Source organism: Meleagris gallopavo, chromosome 3 (genome assembly GCF_000146605.3).
Source record: "Meleagris gallopavo isolate NT-WF06-2002-E0010 breed Aviagen turkey brand Nicholas breeding stock chromosome 3, Turkey_5.1, whole genome shotgun sequence".
NCBI classification, from domain to species: Eukaryota; Metazoa; Chordata; class Aves; order Galliformes; family Phasianidae; genus Meleagris; species Meleagris gallopavo.
In genome coordinates this window covers 38,636,333-38,643,411 of record NC_015013.2, presented here as the reverse complement: position 1 = coordinate 38,643,411, position 7,079 = coordinate 38,636,333, and positions in this window count along the sequence as shown.

Sequence of the window (7,079 nt, the reverse complement as noted above, 5' to 3'; positions counted from 1 at the left end):
AAAAAAAACAAAACAGTATCTCAGAGAAAGATGGAATAAGCAAAACTACAAAGACTTCTCCAGGGATGTCATTGCTCTGGTCTGCTGGTTTATAGACTGTATACAAGACTGTCACTCTCCTAACTGAATTGATTGATTTACCTTTTATGCCCGAACACTGCACGGGGATAAAGAGTGGAGGCAATACAAATCTTTATTTATTCCTTCAAATATTCTGTTTTCTCTTAACAAACAGATTTGAGAAGAAGAGTTCACCAAACCCTTAGTCACAATCATAGTAGAGCAGACACACTTGGGAATATCCTTTGCACTTTTGTCACATTTTTTTAAAGTGACAAAATTACACACAGTACGTACCACTGTGATTTGCATCATTTTTTTAAATATACTACTTCGGAGAAGTGGCTCAAGGAAGTTAGCTCATTTCTAATTTTTGATGCATTTCACATTATTATTGCATAGATGTAAGAGTAGCAACTCTCCATTCTACGTAATTTCTCACTCATCAATAACTTGCTGTACATTCCTTCCTTTTTCCTCTCATAGTGGGTTAATTCCAGTAGGCCGCTGAGCACCATACACCTGCTTACTTACTCCTTCCACTCTACAATTGGAAGGGCAAAAGTGAGAAAATTCATGGCTTAAGTTAAAGACAGTTGAAAAAGCAAAAGCTGCCTACCCAATCAAAGCAAAATAAGGAATTTATTCACTGCTTCCCATTAGCAAGCAGATGTTCAGTTATTTCCAGGAAAGCAAAGTTCCACCAAACGTAACAGTTATTTGGGAAGACCTGCCTTAATTCTAAATTTTCCTCCCTTATGTTTTCTTTCCCTCCGTTTTTGTTGCTGAACACTGTTATATGGCCAGTTTGGGTTCTTTCCTGGTTGTGTTCTTTTCCAGCTCCTTGTGACCCCTCAGTACCCTCACTGGTAGGACAAGAGGAGCTGAAACGTCCTTGGCTCCATACAGCAATGCTCAGCAGCAAATAAGATATTAGTCTTTTATCAACACAGTTTTTCTCCTAAAGAAAAAACAGCATCATCCAGACACTGTGACAGGAATCAGCTCTTTCCCAGATGAAACCAGGATGGCTTTATTCAACAAATCAGAATATCAACAATGCTCTTATCAAATTCAAAACATAGGTCCATACAGGCTATTGTTTCTGTGATGATTTTTAGCTCAATAATAGTTTTGCAAGAACAGATGTATGGAACTATATCTATAGGTATATATGAGAAGGCAATTTCTTTAAATTCCATAAATAACACCTGCACAGTGTTAGTTTAAAGATGCCTCACCACAGGCAGAGAACTCTACAAGAATTAGAAATTCAGTGTATGAAATAAGTTTGTCAAGAATACAGAGTTGTTGCTTTCCATATAATTTTCTCAGTCAAAACCCTGCAATGATTCAGGATATATTTCCATAAAGGAATAGATAATTTTTTGTTATAGGATAACATAGGGCAGATTTGGAATGAGAATGAAGTGTGCACACATCACCAAAAATGAGTTAAATTGAAGCTATGAAACAGTGTTAAATATACCACAACCTATAGCCAGACATAGCAGTTAACCCAACCCACACATGTAAAACAGGGACTGGGAAAGAAGCATTCTAGCAAAATAAGTTATCACCTCTGCCTATAAAACAAGAGTACCCTATAGGGAAGAACTGTTTTCAGCATTCTTGAAAAATATGAGAAAGTATAAGATTGGAAATAGAAAAGAGGACAATGAAATCTATAGTGAAGCAGTCAAAAGCTATACTAGTTTTATAATTGGCTGCATAATTATTTAGAATCTTTTTAAAAACTTTCTTTATTTAACCATCATTAATCTGTTCATTTACTTCTTCATCTCATACTTGGATGGAGTCAAGAGCCATTCAACTCTCACCAAGAAATGCCCGGAGATCAGCAATGTACAATTTTAGAGTCAAAAGGATATTCCTTTATCTACAGAAGTGAAGGATGTATAACCTCCTCACACCCCCCCCAACATTATAGGTACTGAATGAAACAATTAAAAGGGTGGGAAGGAAAGGAACATGATGCTTGGTTCTCCTTTTGCTTACAATTAGATGTTTTCTGCAATAGAACCATTCACTTGTGTGTTCTGATACAGTGATTCTCATTATACTGTAGCAAAAACAAAAAACAAAAACAATCAGTTGTTTAAATAAGTTGACAGTATGCAATTATGTTTCTACCTGTAGCAAATTTGCTTACAGTGAAATTTTAAGAGACATAAACGGATTCATCACTATAAGAAAAATCTATTTTTCCTTCCAATTTCTGGATAGAATTAGAGGAAAATACTTAAAATGTAGCAATATACTTATGCAGAATCAGGAGGAAAAAGAAGTATTGTTGCAGCTAACTTTAAAACATTATTTAGTTTGCTCTGAAAGTAATTCCTGCAACAGATACAAAGAGCACAATAACACTATTCGATAGAGCATTCTCAGCTACATAATGCTACTTTCCAACACTGTCACCACCATTAGCTCTGCATTTTCTCCAGAAATGAGCAAGAGCCTACATTCTGCATTTGTAACAATCTGCACCTGCAGAGGTGATTCACTGTTGCTGTTGTCACTGCTGAAATACATCACCCACTGCCTTACTGTGCTCTCATCCATGTTTGGACTCCATAAACATTCAGTAAGCTTCACTGAGTGTCTGTGTGTGGCATTTTCTCTGCATGAGGGAATTCAGTTACAGCCCTTTGCTCCATACACACTTTCATGTCAGATGCCACTTTGTCACATTGCCCCTCTGCTGCCATCTGTTGCATGGCACAAGATACAATGGAATATTGGTGGGAAGATACAACCGCTACTGCCATGCGACCAACTTCTGCCCCTGACTTTGTGGGGCAATATAATAAAATGGGAGGTATTGTTTTCGGAGCAGCCCTCCTACAACCAGTAAAAGCCTGGGTTTAAAAATAACAAGTGACATGAATAAAATAATAGATAAGGGAAGACTGAGTTGCAAAATGGTTTTGTAAATTTCTGAACATACTTGAATGGGGATGATATTTTTCAAACTACGTTATCTAAGGTCTTGTTATATAAATGGCTATAAGACAGATGTTTGACCATAGCAGTTGAAAAAAAAAAAGTGGAAAAAAAAGAAAACAATTCATTACTGGTATAAAATATGACTACCACTCTGAACAATACTATTTTTTTAGTTTGTCTTAAGCCATCTGCAGAGGGAATTCATCTCTATGACATATTAGTCTTGTAACATGACTTCTCATTACAAAAACCTCTCTCTAGTCTGGGTAGAGAGGCAACTGGCTAGTTGCCTTACTGTCCTGCTTCCATTAGGGCAAAATAAGAGACGTATTTCTTCCCTATGACTGGAGTACCTTAAAAATAATTAACAGGAAGATATTATCTATAAAGCTTTGCTGGAAATCATAATTATGAGTTCTGTTGTGTAACCTTCATAGAGACCTTGTACAATATGCTAAAAGGTGGGCATTTTAATGTTTTCAATTTCCTCTATTTTTGAATGCTGTTCATTTCAATCTCCTGGAAAAGCCACTGACCATTTTCAGTTTATAAAACATCTACAAAAGATACCAGAAAATGTTTGGATGCATTTTAATATCCTTAGATGGAGGAGAATACTTCAAAATGATTTTACAGGTAAAGAATTAATAAAGCTACACCACATTCAAAGGACAATGCAATTATCTGCAGTATTTGCTAGCTGAGTTAGACATCTAGCTGCATGTTTATTTTATTAAAAGGTTAGAAGTATAGAAAATAAGTATTCCAAGGGAATTCACTTTAAAAATCTGAAATTACAGTGGCATAGAAAAATGAAACATTTGAAATAACTTGAATTAGGAAAGAAAAATGTGATTGATTTATTACAAGAAAAAATAGCATGCATAAACTTAGGCAATAAAAGTGTTTATCTACTTATGATGTACACATGAGAAATACTCCTGTTATGTAAATTAAGATTTTATTGGAATTCAGAATAGGCTGATGCCGTTTGGGTTGACTCTTACAGCAATATATGAGTGAAATAGGTCTTACAGGATTTTTAAGTTTTAAATTATTTTACTGTTCTCTTCAAAGAAAGAAAAGCTTTTCAGAGAGAAAATGGTACACACAGGTAACGTTGGAGAAGACTGATCTGAAAACTACATTTGAAATAACTATGAAATAGTTTAAGCAATATTCACAAATGAAAGGCAAATTTGTTTTGGCCTTTACTGATACTAATGCAGGTTGTAGTACTTCAAAGACTTGTATAGATAGCTATGTGAAATAAAAGATACATTATTTACTAACTAAAAAATGTTTTGTATTTCTTTATAAGGAATAAACTGTATAAAGAAGGGTCTGTAAACACTATTACAGTAAATGAAAGACACTTGATTTACAAACCATCTCATTTTCTCTGTCATTCATAGAGGGGGAATATGAAAATATGAAACCTTTTTCAAGACTTGTCTTCCAGTTTGATAGTCTTTCTTGCACCCTTAACATTCCTAGATTACTAGACCATTGTTCCACACCTCATTCCTGAAAATCATAATAAGAAAATGTAAGGGTTGCTCTGAAAGTAATGCCTCCTATTTCATTATGTTGGCCCATTACATCAGAGGTAGATGTTGACGGTATAGCAGTAGAGAGTGAACCTTCCAACCAATATTCTATTACTTTTTGTTGTTATGGAACAGATGACAGCAGAGGGGCAGTCTGACACAATGGAGTGTCAGAAGTGTATATGAAGCAAAGGGGTGCGAGTGAATTCCCTCAGGTAGAAAAATGGCACTCACTGACATTCATCAAAGCTTCCTGAACTTTTATGCAGACCAAACAGTAGATATGAGCACAGTGAAAGCTGGATTGAGAGAGCAACATTTTCCTAGAAACAATGCTGTCATAGCAACTGTGAAACAGTGGGTCACCTCCACTGGTAAAAATTCTGATGACTGCGGCTTGCATGCCACAACATGCAGGGTCTTGTTCATTGCTCACAAAAATACACAGCTGATGGTGGTGACCATCCTGAAAAAAAATACTGTTTTGTAGCTGAGAATTTGCTCTATCAAACAGTGTGTTACTGTGCTATTTCTAGCTATTGCAATCTTCAAGGGATTAAATAGGAGGCATTACTTTCAGAGCAGCCTACTAAGTTAATCTCCAAATAGCCAGGCTGGACAACTGGTGTTGTTTGATTGTACAGGTATTTCTGATTCTCTGATTAGTCTCTTGTCCTGACAGCGTTTACCTGGCACAACCAGTAAGTCTTCTCTTCTAGAGAAGTCACATTTATAGAAGTTTCAGGAAGCCTGGCCTGTTTCCTGGCCTGGCTTCCTGAGGACTCTCCTGCCTTGAGAGCCTCCAAGTCAGAAGAGTCCATGAGAATCCTTACAAAGAAAATACAATGCTTTAGAACTACAAACCCTCACAATTCTCATCTGCCCTCTTTGGTCTACCTAATCATTATGGTCAGCATCTACTAATTCTCCAAAGGGAAATTAAAACAAACAAACAACATCAACAACAACAAAACAGAGAGAACATAAAATCCTGATAAATTCCATGATGGATTTAAAGTTAATCCACTGAGTTATTCAAATTTTTGTTGTTTATCCATGAAGAGTACATTAGGTGCAAACTAGTTGGGTGAAGGGTATTTGAGAGGGGATCTTTTAAAATACTGAAATCATATTACAATCATCCAGGCAGCATTCAGTAATGATAAAAAGTTATTCTTTGCATAATATTCCCATGCTACAAAGAGAGACCTCTGATATGACCCTCCTTTACTCTCTCTTCTCTAATATTTTGTATTCTCTTTTATCTCTTTTCTATTTCTCCCTGTGATCAGCACTTTATCTATCTGTCAAATCCCAGTTAGAGGCTGCAGAAAAATTACTTTTTTTTTTTCCTGAGTAGCAGACTGAAAATGACCAAGACCTTCCACAATGAAGTGCACACTTAGATGCTAGTATGTCTTGAATGTTATCCTTGTCATATTGGCTTTGTCATATATTATCCTTGCCAAATGCATACTCTTCTCCACTACAACTTCAAAGGTACTTAGCTTATAGAACATGAATCAGTTTCTCTCTTACAGGAGGAGGGGAAACATGGAAGAGATTCTCTAACTGTAGTTAAAATATTTTAGCTGTCATCTCTCTCTCAACATTTCTTTCTCCTACTTTGTCAATTTTAGGAAAATAAAGATCCTTGGATTGCTGATTTTATCCATTTTATAGGTAGAAATACGTGCATTTGGGGGGGGGAGGGGGGAGGGGAATGGAGGAAGGGATCACGGAATGTTATCTGAGACCTGGATCTTAGACACAGAGGTAAAGAAATGCACTGAAATGTATCACTATGAGAAACAAAGTCACGTTTTGAAGCTGAATTTTAATTTAGCTTTAAGTGACATCTAGGCTTATTTCGATAATAACTGTTTCACTTATCAAGACATAGGGGATTGTTCCCACTTCAGTCCATACTACAACAACCTTTGCTTTTGCCTTGTTGAGCTTCAACTACCTGTTAAAAATGAATTAAGAAATATATTTGACTCTATGGTCACACGTAGTTTGTTCTTTTATCCTTTATCTAGAGATGAAGTATGGCATTCAATGAAAATTTATCAAATTTTGATTAAATTTTGTTGCTATGAGGAGACTAGAAGCACTACTCCACAGCACTGTTGTGTTTGAAAATGAGATGATACTCGATGGCTAAAAATTTATACTGTATCCTGAAGTTACTTCCATAACCAACAAATCTTTAAAGAGAACAGAAATTAGAATTGTTCACTGATATTAAAAAATATCTATATCTTAATTAACTTAGCAAGATAAATTAGCAGATGATATACAGTCTTCCTGAGCTTTGTTCTCTAAACACGTGAATGCAACTCCTGTCATTCAAAATATTCTACTTTATACATACATATACATTCATCTCTGTAAGATATTGCAATCGTTTAGTTGACTTTCACTCTTGACTTTCACTCTTTAGGTGACTACTCCTACTAGCAGCCTCATCTCATACACTAATAAGAAATTGCAATT